The 15,978-nt window shown below is 37.8% G+C and overlaps 1 protein-coding gene and 1 pseudogene across 1 annotated transcript in view; one reads left to right on the top strand and one right to left on the bottom strand.

Annotated features, from left to right (window-relative positions):
• Window positions 1-15,978, top strand: part of GRIP1 (glutamate receptor interacting protein 1) — a 626,604-nt gene that overhangs the window by 309,055 nt on the left and 301,571 nt on the right. The gene's annotated exons all lie outside the window — the stretch shown is intronic.
• LOC111730209 lies at window positions 1,846-1,964 on the bottom strand (annotated as a pseudogene).

The raw sequence follows: 15,978 nt of genomic DNA, 5'->3' as shown, positions 1-15,978 counted from the left end.
AAAAAAAAATATAGAGAGACAAGAAATGGATATATACATACACATATCTGTGTGTAACTGTCCCTTCTCTTTTTAAAATAATTTTTGAACTTTTATTGAATACAAATTACAGCTTATTATATTCAAAATACTGTTGTTACTCATATTTCCTTCTCTTTGGAATTAAACGAAAGGTTAAATATTTACTGAATGTCATTGAGTGAGACTCCCTACATTTTTCACCAAGTCCTCAAGGCAACCCTAAAAAACCAAGTGGGTATTATTAAACCAATTTTTCAGATTAAGAGATGAAGTCTTAGAAGGGTTAAGTAACGTGGCTCTTGCAGTGTACAGATTTTGCTCAAATATAGACAAACTTATACCTGCATAGTTTTTCTCATTTTGTTTCTATTCCATACAATTTTCCATTCTCTGTTGTCCAAAAATTAAATTCCTTTGAAACGATTTTATTTTTCTCTTGAATCTTAACCTGTTTATTCAGCCAATGAGAAAGCATAGAAAGAAATGCTTCTTTTTATTCACATTTATCATAGATAATTTAAATTTTGGATCCCTGCCAAGAATATATCACTTCCTGATTTTAGAAGCTTCTACTGAAAGACCATCTGAAAGGCCTCTTGAATCGTGTAGGCAGTAATGCTATGGTTATTATTCAAGTTAGAAATGCCTTCATTTGTTCATTTGATAGCACCCATTTTTTTTCTAGTTTCAGTTTTTAAATAGTCTATAAAACCAAATGATCTATGTATAACTTTATTTACTTTTTTATCCCTTATATTTTTCTAGAGATTATCTTAACTTTTTTTAGCATAGAATATTTAATTTGTTAATTTTCTTCTTAGTTCACTTCTTTTCAACATCTAGTTAAATATGTTCTTTCAATTTTTCTAATCCTGAATCCATTTTTACTGTTCTATCTATCTGTGCTTTTATTTTGCTTATTATAATATATCATTTAATCTTAGCTAGTCTGCTTAGCCTGACATCACCATTATTTCCATAACTCAGATGAATGTGGTTTAATTTATTATATTTGGGCCATAAGTGGGCTCTAAAAATTTATTATTCTACTAGCAGTATCATGCAGCAGGCAGGAACGATGCATACCTACCTGGAAGCCTTCCCTGTTCAAAAATAACTTTCCCGTAGACTACCAATTAGAAATTTATTTGGATTAACAAATACCCTTAAAATGTCAATAATTGCTGAGAATGTGAATCCAATCAGCCTTTCACACTTTACTTCCTGAGACATTACTTTAATGAGATAATCATATTCTTTTCCTCCTAATACCTAATTGAGTTTAGTCACAGTGATGTAGGCATATAGACAATGTAGGTATTCTGAGACATTCCAGGGAAGCCTCTGACAGACCTGCAGGATTTCAAAGTGAGAGCCACAAGAGGGAGCTGAGGACCAGAGGTGGAGAAGGCACTATGTTTCTACTTCCCTTAGCAATAGCTTCCATGCCCTCTTGTAGCATGGACAGTTTTCTCAGTTCTATACAGCAATGCTTCTCAAACGTCAGTATGCACGTGATTCATATAGGGATATTAATAAATTGCAGATTCTGATTCAACAAGTCCGGAGTGCAGCCCAAGATACTGCTTTTCTAACAAGCTTCTAGGCAATGCAGATGCTGCTGGTCTGAGAACCACATTTTGAGTAGCAAGTTATAAAATACCCAATGTGTCCATGAAGAGAACAGAAATAAGTGACTTATTGGATGTTTTTTTCATTTCTAAATTTTATTTGCTATTTTTTTTTAAAGCGAGGCAACCCTTGGTTGACCTCAGAAATTGCAAGGACCTTGTCAGCTTACAATCCTTTATTTTTTATTTTTTACACCTACAACACCTGGTCTTCCTAGGTAGTCTCCCATCCAAGTACTAACCAGGCCCAACCCTGCTTAGCTTCTGAGATCAGACGGGGTCAAGCTTGTTCAGGGTGGCATAGATGTAGACTTCTAAATTTTCTTTTCTCTTCTTTTACAGAGATTTCTAAGTTCTCTCAGCAGCATTTTATTTTTCAAGCAACAAAATTTCTCATATTTCTATATTTCCTTCTCTTTCTTTTCTCTCTCTTCCTCCTTCCCTCTCCCTTCTCCCTTTTCCCTCTTTCTCTCCCTGCAATCTATAAGTCAGTAGACATGACAGCTAGCAAATCCTGCCAGAGCAATATTGGTCTTTTCTTATGGCAGGACTACTCATTCATATGATGTTTATTTTGTGAAATATTCTGAGCTCATACGTTTGAGAACTAACTTCAAGTGAATAAATTTATCCTTCTCAAATTTTAAGCTGTCAATATATACTCTACGCCAGCCAATATCCTACATGTCTCTGATTGGGTGTGGTTGGGTGATGGAGCCTGGCATCTCACTGCCACAGCTTCGCTGCTTCTGACCCTGCTGTCCTCACTGTGATCATTAAATATCTCTCTTTTTCGTGGCTTCTGGGATGCCTCTGTGTCCTTCTCCTAACCGATTCTTTTCAGTGCACTTTATTACCTTTACCTCCTTCCTTTGGTGTTTCTAACCTTTTCTTACACTTTGAATTGTCTCTGTGCCTCTCTCCACATGTCAAGTCTTTCTCTTTTTAAAGATACGATTCAGAGGTTATTTCCACTTGCTCCATGGAGTTAGTCGCTTCTCTCTGCTTTGTAAAGGCCTTGCATAATTCTACTATAGCCCTCACCATCTATTACCATGTTTTATTTATGTGTTTGTCTTTGCACTGGAATGTGAGCTTCTCAAGAACTAAAACATCTTGTTCATCTTTATTTCTATAACTCCTAGTGTAATATCTGAGACCTAACTGGGCACAGATGAATGTTGAAAGAATGAATACATTTATCGATCAGCCTGTTTATCCTTATCACTTACTCTGTTTGATTCCTAATCTATCATTTACCCCACAAAGCTTGCCTTTCCTCAGCTTCGATTTATCTACAATCTTGGCCAAAGCAAAGAGGTCTTTCTGTTCTCTACATAAATTACCTCCCAGTCATTTGCATATATTCTGCTGGGGTTTCCTGACTATTCCTGGATGCTGATTGTGTAAAACTGCAGTCCTTTTTACTGACTAGTTTATATATGTTGTAGTCAGACTTCCTGTAGAGGTAATTTGGCAGCTTTGCCACCTGGGAACAATAGATGCTTTTGATGTTCCTCACTATCTGTAGACCTATGTGATGGAACAATCCTTTCAGTTACAGCTGTCAAGCGATGCATGAAATACTTTGTTTGTCCCTGACATTCAGGTGGCCCCTGCAATGCAATGCTTCCTACTTATTACCTTTTATGGGACCAGAATATGTTAGAACTGGAAACCCAATTGATTAATCTCCTGCTGGTAATATATAACATAGCCATACAGTACTATGAATTTAGTAATTGTCAGCAGCACTAACAGAACTGTTTATGATATAATTGGGTGGAATTTTTTTATATGAAACTAGATTATGATGGATGAGTTACTCAGAAGATGAGGGAAAATAACTTTTAGATAATATCAGAGTCTGAGTAGTACTAGGTTTTCTGTGCAGAACGAGGTGCTGAAACTGAAACACCCGTGTCTGCCTGAGCTGATGTGCAAAGACAGGAGATACATAGCATGGTGGGCCAGGCCACAGAGGGGCCTGGGAATGAAGGGTCAACATCGAGGTCTGCAACGAGTTTAACAGTCTTCAGAGCAGACGGCTTCATAATCAGGGACTCTCATTCAGATAAATCTTGGTAGTCAGAATGTCCTGGAGGAGCCAAACCCAGGAAGACAGATAAAAAAGCAAGGAATCCATGCCCCGCCCCGCCCTGTCCCCCAACCCCCAACCCCACCACTGGGCAGTATAGGAGTGAGAGAAACCAGAAACTCAGCAAAAAAAAAAAAAAAAAAAAAAAAAAATCTGTGTAGGAGATGGGACCCCATGTTTTTTATTATCTCTCAGGCACCAGTCCCCAAAAAGGGGTAGGCTATATATTGCAGAAAACAATAAAATGATTAGAGAAAGAGTGAAGAAGAAGAAAAAGGCTATTATAGGAATGGAATGGACCTTTTTTTTTTTCAAGAATAGAGGACCATCTTGCTAAATGCATTGTTGAGGAAAGAAGGGGTAGGAAGGACATGAAGTAAGAAAAGAGTTTAACGATGTTTAATTTCTTTCATTTTTAATGTTTTCATCTATTTCTTCATTTGTTAATTTACTGTGCTGCTTAACTTTGGTAACTTTCCACTGCCACCACCTGGAAGAATAGGAGTCAGGTGGATCTCTAGGGAGCATGCTTATGGAATGAAGATAATATTTTAATTATGACCCAGGAAGCAATGGAAAAACACTGAAGGCATCTGAGAAAGAAATAACTCATATTATAGGTACGAGCAGGGAAGACCATATAGCTACCATGTCTGTATTTTTGACCGGAAGGTAAAGAGGCTACTGGCAAATGAGAATTTGCCTCCTTCCATTTAAACATGCAATAGACAATAGGCCCTCCACTGAAAACTGATGATTTTGAATAGAAGACAGATTACTTTGTTGGCAAACTAATCTTACCATTAATTTTTTCTAGTTTTATTGTGGAATATTAACTTTCTTTCCCTTCTTGTTATCCCATATTTTGGGGGGCTTGCACAACACCATGGATACTCCAAGAGAGGCTCCTTCTGAGTCCTGATAAAGGCTAAGTGCCTGATTACAAAAAAACATCTACATGCATTATGGATATCATTCACTCAACTTGCCCCACAGAGAACATAGCCACTGTTCTGTACAGACTGGTGTATGGACTTCTCCCCGTTCCCTGGCTCCTCATCCGTGGGTCTCGTTGGATCGGTCCTACCTTGTCTTCTGATAAGGTTCTTCCTCATGACCCCGAATATTGAGATTCATAATAAAATTCTTTTTGGTTACTCCACCAGCGCAGATAATAGCAGGACCCCAGATGCTACTCACTCTTAACCCTTCTACTTTGGGTAAGTTGCCACTAACCCAGGGGGTTCTCAACATTTTTTCTACCTCAATATATCTGGAGATATAAATATACCTATTAACCAGCAGCTATAGCCATTGCCCCAAAATATTTTCAACAAATATTTAATCGGTACTCGCTGTGTGCTATGCATTATGCTAAGCCCTGGGGCGAATGTTAGGTGAAGAAAATGCAGTCTCTGCATTCTGGCTTCAGACTAGTTCTTATTTCTCTTTTTCATGTCTGCTGTCATTGTTACAGTGGGTTTTCGAGGACTGTTGGTTTGCAATGAGAAGCGTACATCTCATATTGGCCTATTTATTTGCAGAGGCTGACTGGGAAAGGCGTTGGCACTGTGGTATGTTGAAAAAGTTCTTCATCACGTGAACATAAACTTTTCTGTTCACAGAAAGGTATATATTGTTCTTTTTGCAATAGGAATTTAATTCTTTTGAGGGAGGCTTAAACAGTAAACAGTTCTGGAGGATGGAAGTGTGAGATCAGGGTGCCAGTGTGGCCAAGCTCTGGTGAGGACTCTGTTCCTGGCATGGAACAGCCACTTTCTCACTATATCCTTACGTGGTAGAGAGTGAGATCATCTCTTTTTTCTCTTGTCTCATCTTCTCTCCTCTCCTCTCCTCTCTCGTAAACAAGTAATATATTTAACACAACCTGGTTTACTTTAATGTGCAGATATGATGTTTTGGGTAGCTTTAACGAATTTAATTCTTGACTATTTTACCTTCTACTTTTTGTTAGTCATTAACTACCTTGAATTAACTGTTATTTTTAATTGTCAAAATATAGATAATAAATTGGACTGACATTCTCTGTTTTTTTTTTTATTGCCTCATCATGTTTCATTTGCCCTTTTCTTCTCTCAGCTTGCGGTCTCATATTATCGTCTGGGGAAACAGCAACCAAATGTTATTGTTTTCTTTTTTCTATTCCATCTCTCACTTGAAGCAGCTTCACAATGCAACACTTTCGGTATTTTTCTGGATAAAATGTGTCCAGTGTGACATACCAGGTGTGACCACTGACCAAGCCATTTTATTCAAATAATATAAACCTGCTTACCTTCTAGTTCACCTTTGTTCAGGGTGATCTTGGCAATGCCATGGTTCTTTTTCTTGACTTTCTAATTTTCTTCCTGTAATAACTTATTCTGCTTCTAGAGGGCTTGGTGGTTTTGTCAGGAAACTCTTCTGGGCAGCATAGCTCCTTTAGGCTGATTATAAGCAAACATTTCTGTTTGTGTCAATTTTTTACTTGGACTCTGTTCTCTCTCTGTCTCTCCATCCCTGCCTCCCTACCGCTTCAGTTTTTCCTAAGAAAACTATTTATTAGTAGTTGGAAGAAAAGATGTGTTGAGGCTGCTTCCAGTAAAAATGCAAATGGAACGGGACAGTTAATGTCAGAAAGAAAGATCAGGCCTCTCATGGTAAAAACTCTTTGTGGAGTTCTCAGTGGTAAACCTGTGGAGAACTGGCAGCCCTTATGAATCAAAGGCAAGAAATATGAAAATAAAGTGATACAAGAGCAGGGAACTAACCTAGGTACTGTATAAAGCAAAGGAAGAAAGGTACAATGGTGTATAATTTCTTCTTATTGTGATCTGTTGACAGAAAATTACTTTTTCTAGTCTGAATTGAGTAAAGTGTTGGTAGAGAGGATGGGAAACTATGACAGGGAAAAGGGCCAGGAAAGAAAAGGAAGAGGAAAGAGCTAACTGTTCTCTGAGGATGGGAAGCCATGATGTTCCAGAATATTAAAGAATATTCAGATTTGTGACAGGCTAGCTCTGTGCCGTCCAGCACCGTAGCCACTAGCCATATGTGTCTATAGAGTACTTGAAATGTGGTTAGTCCAAATTGAGATGTGCTGTAAGTGAAAAATACGTATAAGATTTCAAGCTTTAGCATATATACATAATATAATTTTAATAATCTCTAAAAAGATATGAAATATCTTTTACCTTCTAGATTGATTACATGTTGAAGTGACAACTTTTTGACATATTGGCTTAAATAAAATGTTATTAAAATTACTTTCACTCATTTTTTATTTTTTAAAGATGACTACAGAAAATTTTGAATGACATATGTGGCTCACATTACATTTCTTTTGGACAGTGCTTGCCTAGTGCTACACCGTGTTAGTATGACTATCTTGTATCTTTGACATTTTAACCATAGTTAACTTTCTTGTGTGGCTGATTTTACTTTCTCCTCACATTTCCCCTATGAATTTGTTAAATGTTTTAATGTAGTTGTTTTATCTGTTTGGGGAATTTTGTTGTTTAAATGGGAGGTAGGTGTGAGTAAAGAGAATGGACAACATAACTGGAGAATTGTTTTTGTGGACAGGCTCTGGAGCTCTCTGAAATAAAGGATTTTTAAGTTCTTCTTAATTAAATTTTCATTATTGATAGATACACTACACAAAAAGCACCTACGAGAATAAATTGATTCAGAATAATTCTTTTATTCCTATTAGAAGAGTAGATGTTGTATCTTCTTTGAAAAAGATAACTGTGAACAGTTGTCAGAGGTGGGGGCTGTTTTCCTGAGTATCATTCTTCACCATGAAGCCCCTTTCTCTTAGATTCGAAAAGGCTTGGTCAAATTGGATGTTTTTTTTTAAATTACATTTGTAACTTTGAAATTTAAATTTGCACATATTTAAAACATATGTGTTCAGATCCATGTCTTCAGTGCACCTGGCTGCGCTGAGAGAAAATATGAACCCTTCAATCCAGGGTCGAAAATGATGGTTTTGGTTGGCGCCTAACTCTGTCATATCCTAGCTCTTAATCTTAAGCAAGTTAGTTTCTCTCTCTAAACCTAATTTTTCTCAAATGTAGCATCAAGAAAATTATAATAACTACTCACTGGATTATTGTGAGAAATAAAATAATTATGCAAAGTATTTAGCACAGTGTCTGGCACATTAGTACTCAATAAATATTAGCTAGTCTTATAATATAGCATTGATTGTGAGAACATTGATTGTGAGTCTTCATTTACCTCCTCGTATTTTGGCACTGTATTCTTCTAATGGGATGAGTCAACAGAAGGCTAAGTGATTTTTCAAACATCTTTAATGAGTTAAAAGTGCTCTTGGCAATAGGACTCAAGTTCGAACCCTTCTATGCCCTGGGCCAGGACCCAGAAACTATTACTGACCACCGTTCAGGTTCCGGGAAAGAAACTGGGGTGACTCTAATTCTAACATCCCTTCGTTGAAGTCAAGAACCTTACATTGATCCTGACATTGTCATTTGTATCACTTGTGCCTCATAGGCACTGACAAGGCTGAGGATGACCCAGTTAAACTAAGATGGCTGGAGCAAACTGAGAGAAACATGATCCGGGATTAGATCTTTTTCATTATAGGTTGATGTGAGGATAAGAATGGCAGACAGAACACAAATCAGGGATTATGACAACAATTGACTTAAAATCGTCATCGGGGGTCTAATATACATGACTTCATAATAAGAACATCTGAGCACCAGACCATGCCCAGCCACCAGGCTTCTTGACATTGGCAATATTTGAGTGCGTATCTACTCAGTTCACATCTGGGGTACCTGTTAGATGAGCCCAGATGAAAATACCAGTATTGCAGAGGATGTTAGAAAAGATAGGATGATAACCCTAGGAACAGTGGACTTGCTATGAGGGTATAGGCTCAGGGAAGAATCCATTTACCAGAATTCATCTGTGAAGAAGATGGGGGTCCCAATAACAAGTAAAGTCGGTTTCTGAGGACTGAGCCCCAACAGACTTGCAGGAAGATCAGCTTGATGCTGATTTTTCTTTAAAGAACAAAACTGATCCAATATTGTTCCTTAAATCTCTCTTGCTTGAGTTCTGGAACCTGACATGAGGCTGGGTGTATAGATTGGAAAGAGAGGATTGTATAGGGGACTATTGAATGATCCCCTACCCAGAATGAGAATTAATACGGAGAAATAGTCTAGTTATAATAATTCCAGTAGTCAGTTCAACAAGTATAGATATCACTGAGAATGTGGGAAATCTCAGAAATACCTTTCACTGGCGTATGAGACTGGGAGCCAAAGATTCCTTTAGAAGGTAAAGCCTCTTCTTGTGCAGTTAGTTACAGAGGCAGACTCCTGGTTTCACCATTCACTCGCTATGCCTATTACTTTGCTTTTCTAAGCCTCCATCTGTTTATCTGTAAAATGAAGATAAATTATAGGACCCACCCCATAGGACTTTTGTGAAGTTTAAATTAGATAATGAAACTAGACTACCTGGCATATTTCTAAGTGCTCAGTAGATGTTAATAATGATTATTATCTACTCTCTAATCTTTGTTCTCCTGTTGGCAGTTGTTACAGTAGACAATGAATTTCTTTGATAACTTCAATATCATGATCCTTTTAGCTCAGAAATTTATTGTGACCCAAATAAATTGTAGATCCATTGTTTGTAGTCATTGGAAAACACACTGACTTACTAAACATGTCAACCTAGGAACAAATATCTAAGGTTCTCTTGGCCAAGGATCAAAGTTTCCAAGGATTTTTGAACACAAAAAGTACAGAAAAAACACTGAATATGTGAGGGAGGAATTGAGCAGGATGAGTTTCTAGCAGGAGCGAAGAGGCAACATGAGAAAATAAGCTTCCATCCAGACCACAGTTTAACACCTTCATGTTATTGCAATAGGATTTTGAATTTAAAAAGTGGTTTTTTTTTATTCTCCATAATTTATATCTTTTACTCCTGCCCATTTTCATTCATTCTAACTGCTAACACCCATTATCTCTCTCCTGGTCTACCACCACGGCCCCCTCACAGGTCACCCTGTGTCTTCTTCAGATCCATCTTCTCCATGTCACAGGAATGATCTTTCTCGAAATATGCAACAGACGTTCTCTCTCCTTCCTGCTTAAAATCCTCCTCCAATGGCTTCACATTGCTCTTAGAATTAAAAAAAAAAAAATTAAATCTTTAATTTACAAAGCTTTCATTGTTGTGACCCCTGCCTGCCTAATCATCTCTTCTGCCATATTCCCTCTCAATCCATCTCTGTACTTATTTCCAATCTTCAGACATCCGTGCTTCTCTCTGTCTTGAGACCTTTCAGCCAGTGGAGTCCTAGGCACCAGAAATGGGTTTTCCTCACCCCTTTCCCTCTTCTGTTTTTTTTTTCCCTTTAAGTGGCACTTTCCTTGATTTCTTTGACCTGGTTAGCCCCCATTGTTAAATGCTCTCTTTGTACTCCGCCCTTCTTTGTAGTACATTATCATAGCTTTATTAAATAATTGCCTGTTGAGTGTCTGCCTTCTCAACTAGAATTAAATCATCACGAGGGCATAAAATCGGTCTGCCTTGTTCCTTGTGTGGTATCTTAAATGGCTAGCATGGCTCCTGGAGAATGGTGAGTGATGATTAAATGTCAATATGTTGTTAAGGACAGACAGTAAAGAAATAGGTCCAAGACAGAGCCAAGAGATGTGGCCATATCGTTAGCCTTTTAAAATAATTTTGAAAGGACACTAAGTTGAAAAGAGAGGAAGAGGGAGGTAGAAGTTATGCTGGAAAGACTAGAGAGAACGAGTAATGAGGTGATTTTATGAGGTGAGAGTGTGTAAAAAAGGCAGACAGAGAGTATCCTGTGAATGACGAGAGGTGAAATAGAGGACGATTTGCAGAACCTAAGGAAAAAAAAGAGACCGTCAGTCACAGTGAAGTGCAACTTGAGTAGCCGAGCACCTGTGCAGCACGATAATGACTTAGTAATCTGATACCACACGGAAGGAAACTGACCGTCATTCAGCTCTGTGTTTTATTTAACTGACCAAGATGCACACATAATCATGGTCAACTTTTCAAATATTAGTCTTCCTTGCTGCTTTGCAGCTGTGCCTGAATATTCCCGATGAATAGTTGTCAGTCTGTAAATCTCTATGAGTGTTAGGATGTTAGTGTTTCAACCACATCAACAGAAAGAGTTGCGAAGCCACCGAATGCCAAAGCAAGCAAGCACTAAGCACTGATGTATATTCAATTCCTAGAAAATGCCATAATGGATCTTGTCTAATTTGATGCATCTTTCTGATACCAATTTACCTACCTAGCAAACCTCTTTTATATAGCTATTTTTTATATTCTTTATATAGCTATTTCTACCACTACCGCCCCCAGGGATTTTTAGCAGCAGATAAGTATCAATTCAGATACTTAGAATACATGTTCACCTTCTCTGTCCTTTTCCTGGGTGCCACAATGTATATCTGTCTGAAGATTCCTCTTTTTGAATTGTGTCATATCCTAAGGGCCACCTTTGCTTACTGGTAAGGGAGGAGTATAGGAAGGAGCCGGTACTTCCTACTTAATGCTGAAATATATTCCTGGGGGATGGATTCATGCTGAAATTGATAAGAAACAGGATTATGAAAAAGATTTGTCTTAGTAATGGCAGCTTTTGTATCTGAAAGTCCTGCCAGTTATGATCAATTGCCTTTCTCTTCGTGCAGCCTCCTTATTTGGCAAATCTTGATGGTTTTTCCACTGACACCTTACTTTTCCCCTTCCTGCCACCTTTGTTCTCATGTTTTCTCCTCTCTTGTCACCTCTATTCTGTTTTTTTGTTTTTTGTTTTTTTCCTTCCTGCTGCCACTTAAACTTTTTATTTTCCTGCCAAGTTTGATCAGATTTTCCCTTTTGTCATAAAGGAATCTTAGAATGACTCCGGGCAATATGGAGTGAGTCAGAAATTTATATCCAGGCTCTGGACTTGTTATCTTGACAGGCCCCTCTGTCACCACTGCCACTAGACTTCTGAGAGTTTTTATTATCGACTCCGCAGTCTCTTTTAGTGACTTGGTTCCTATAACTTTTCTTTACTCCAGAAGTCTTTCTCCTTCCTAATCTTTTCTCTGTGCCTCGGAAAAGTCTTATTGTCGTTTCAGCATGACAAACAGGAAAAGTCTTATTGTCATTTCAGCATGACAAACATATGGCTTGTACTGTTAGATGAGCCCAGATAAAACCTGCTTATCCTTCTTTCATAAAACCACGGAATCTGTTATAATAAAGCCTACTCTTCAATAGATTTGTGCACCATCCAGTGCAATCATGCTGCTTTAAAAAATATTAAGAACAACACAGGAGGCTCCACATTTTACTGCCCATCGCTGCTCCAAAGACGAGAATTTGAACATTTCTTTGTTTCAATGTCCACATCTGTGAAATGGGAGTAATAAAAGTACCTACCTCATAGGATTGTCATTAGTGTTAAAGTAGTTTCTACGTGTTACTGCCCACAGTTACTGCCCAATAATTTCAGTTATTATATTAATTATATTTATTATAATTGAAACTTGACATAATATGCAGCTTTTAATATATAATCAGTCTTATAAAGAGATTTCACTCTTCTGTAAGTCTCAGTTTTTCTAGTGATATTTCTTTCTGGTAGTGAATCTCTGAATATTGCCTTTTTGCTGTGTTTTTTATAACTCTTTCCGCTATTCACAGAACTTAGCTGTTTATTCCCTTCCATTTATGGCAAGTTCCCTTTCTGAAGTAATATTTTTCTCGCACTGATCTGAGTCTCTTGCTTATTTTGTTCCTCACGAATTATTCCATAATAGATCTGTGTACTAAGAAAATTAACACTTTTATATCATGACTCTGGTTTCCCTCTTTAAAGTACAGTTCAGAGAGGTGATTTTAATTTTTAGGCACTAATCATTTTGAGCCTTTATTACCATAGAAACCACAGTCGTCATCCTGAACCCTGACAGCAGTGATCACCGATGACAGTTCACAGACCTGAATTTCAGACAACCAAAGGCAAAGTAAATTGGAGGTCTGTTGGGTTAGAATTTTCTCTTTCACGATGTCAAGGAAGCACGGCTCAGGCTCTCTTTTAATTTGTCAGAACCAAGAAAAGGCATGTAGATGGAGAGCTGAATGCCTTTTTTCAGGCCAAGGTTTCAGTCCCAAACACTTTTATTATTCTCTGGAAAATAAGCTCGTAAAACAGTGATTGCTGACACAATCTTAACGAAAGCACTTTCAGCATGCTGCTGTAATTAAAATAGGAATTTTATTTTACTAGCAATAGGATTTTGAATTTAAAAAGTGGTCTTTTTTTATTCTCCATAATTTATATCTTTTACTCCTGCCCATTTTCATTCATTCTAACTGCTAACACCCATTATCTCTCTCCTGGTCTACCACCACGGCCCCCTCACAGGTCACCCTGTGTCTTCTTCAGATCCATCTTCTCCATGTCACAGGAATGATCTTTCTCGAAATATGCAACAGACGTTCTCTCTCCTTCCTGCTTAAAATCCTCCTCCAATGGCTTCACATTGCTCTTAGAATTAAAAAAAAAAAAATTAAATCTTTAATTTACAAAGCTTTCATTGTTGTGACCCCTGCCTGCCTAATCATCTCTTCTGCCATATTCCCTCTCAATCCATCTCTGTACTTATTTCCAATCTTCAGACATCCGTGCTTCTCTCTGTCTTGAGACCTTTCAGCCAGTGGAGTCCTAGGCACCAGAAATGGGTTTTCCTCACCCCTTTCCCTCTTCTGTTTTTTTTCCCTTTAAGTGACACTTTCCTTGATTTCTTTGACCTGGTTAGCCCCCATTGTTAAATGCTCTCTTTGTACTCCGCCCTTCTTTGTAGTACATTATCATAGCTTTATTAAATAATTGCCTGTTGAGTGTCTGCCTTCTCAACTAGAATTAAATCATCACGAGGGCATAAAATCGGTCTGCCTTGTTCCTTGTGTGGTATCTTAAATGGCTAGCATGGCTCCTGGAGAATGGTGAGTGATGATTAAATGTCAATATGTTGTTAAGGACAGACAGTAAAGAAATAGGTCCAAGACAGAGCCAAGAGATGTGGCCATATCGTTAGCCTTTTAAAATAATTTTGAAAGGACACAAGTTGAAAAGAGAGGAAGAGGGAGGTAGAAGTTATGCTGGAAAGACTAGAGAGAACGATTAATGAGGTGATTTTATGAGGTGAGAGTGTGTAAAAAAGGCAGACAGAGAGTATCCTGTGAATGACGAGAGGTGAAATAGAGGACGATTTGCAGAACCTAAGGAAAAAAAGAGACCGTCAGTCACAGTGAAGTGCAACTTGAGCAGCCGAGCACCTGTGCAGCACAATAATGACTTAGTAATCTGATACCACACGGAAGGAAACTGACCGTCATTCAGCTCTGTGTTTTATTTAACTGACCAAGATGCACACATAATCATGGTCAACTTTTCAAATATTAGTCTTCCTTGCTGCTTTGCAGCTGTGCTTGAATATTCCCGATGAATAGTTGTCAGTCTGTAAATCTCTATGAGTGTTAGGATGTTAGTGTTTCAACCACATCAACAGAAAGAGTTGCGAAGCCACCGAATGCCAAAGCAAGCAAGCACTAAGCACTGATGTATATTCAATTCCTAGAAAATGCCATAATGGATCTTGTCTAATTTGATGCATCTTTCTGATACCAATTTACCTACCTAGCAAACCTCTTTTATATAGCTATTTTTTATATTCTTTATATAGCTATTTCTACCACTACCGCCCCCAGGGATTTTTAGCAGCAGATAAGTATCAATTCAGATACTTAGAATACATGTTCACCTTCTCTGTCCTTTTCCTGGGTGCCACAATGTATATCTGTCTGAAGATTCCTCTTTTTGAATTGTGTCATATCCTAAGGGCCACCTTTGCTTACTGGTAAGGGAGGAGTATAGGAAGGAGCCGGTACTTCCTACTTAATGCTGAAATATATTCCTGGGGGATGGATTCATGCTGAAATTGATAAGAAACAGGATTATGAAAAAGATTTGTCTTAGTAATGGCAGCTTTTGTATCTGAAAGTCCTGCCAGTTATGATCAATTGCCTTTCTCTTCGTGCAGCCTCCTTATTTGGCAAATCTTGATGGTTTTTCCACTGACACCTTACTTTTCCCCTTCCTGCCACCTTTGTTCTCATGTTTTCTCCTCTCTTGTCACCTCTATTCTGTTTTTTTGTTTTTTGTTTTTTTCCTTCCTGCTGCCACTTAAACTTTTTATTTTCCTGCCAAGTTTGATCAGATTTTCCCTTTTGTCATAAAGGAATCTTAGAATGACTCCGGGCAATATGGAGTGAGTCAGAAATTTATATCCAGGCTCTGGACTTGTTATCTTGACAGGCCCCTCTGTCACCACTGCCACTAGACTTCTGAGAGTTTTTATTATCGACTCCGCAGTCTCTTTTAGTGACTTGGTTCCTATAACTTTTCTTTACTCCAGAAGTCTTTCTCCTTCCTAATCTTTTCTCTGTGCCTCGGAAAAGTCTTATTGTCATTTCAGCATGACAAACAGGAAAAGTCTTATTGTCATTTCAGCATGACAAACATATGGCTTGTAATGTCTGTATGAGTATCTTAAAACCTGCTTATCCTTCTTTCATAAAACCACGGAATCTGTTATAATAAAGCTTACTCTTCAATAGATTTGTGCACCATCCAGTGCAATCATGCTGCTTTAAAAAATATTAAGAACAACACAGGAGGCTCCACATTTTACTGCCCATCGCTGCTCCAAAGACAAGAATTTGAACATTTCTTTGTTTCAATGTCCACATCTGTGAAATGGGAGTAATAAAAGTACCTACCTCATAGGATTGTCATTAGTGTTAAAGTAGTTTCTACGTGTTACTGCCCACAGTTACTGCCCAATAATTTCAGTTATTATATTAATTATATTTATTATAATTGAAACTTGACATAATATGCAGCTTTTAATATATAATCAGTCTTATAAAGAGATTTCACTCTTCTTTAAGTCTCAGTTTTTCTAGTGATATTTCTTTCTGGTAGTGAATCTCTGAATATTGCCTTTTTGCTGTGTTTTTTATAACTCTTTCCGCTATTCACAGAACTTAGCTGTTTATTCCCTTCCATCTATGGCGAGTTCCCTTTCTGAAGTAATATTTTTCTCGCACTGATCTGAGTCTCTTGCTTAT

This window comes from Pteropus vampyrus, unplaced genomic scaffold, assembly GCF_000151845.1.
Source record: "Pteropus vampyrus isolate Shadow unplaced genomic scaffold, Pvam_2.0 Scaffold9, whole genome shotgun sequence".
NCBI classification, from domain to species: domain Eukaryota; kingdom Metazoa; phylum Chordata; class Mammalia; order Chiroptera; family Pteropodidae; genus Pteropus; species Pteropus vampyrus.
The sequence above is the reverse complement of the archived record's forward strand: the minus strand, read 5'-3'. Positions and strand labels throughout refer to the sequence as shown.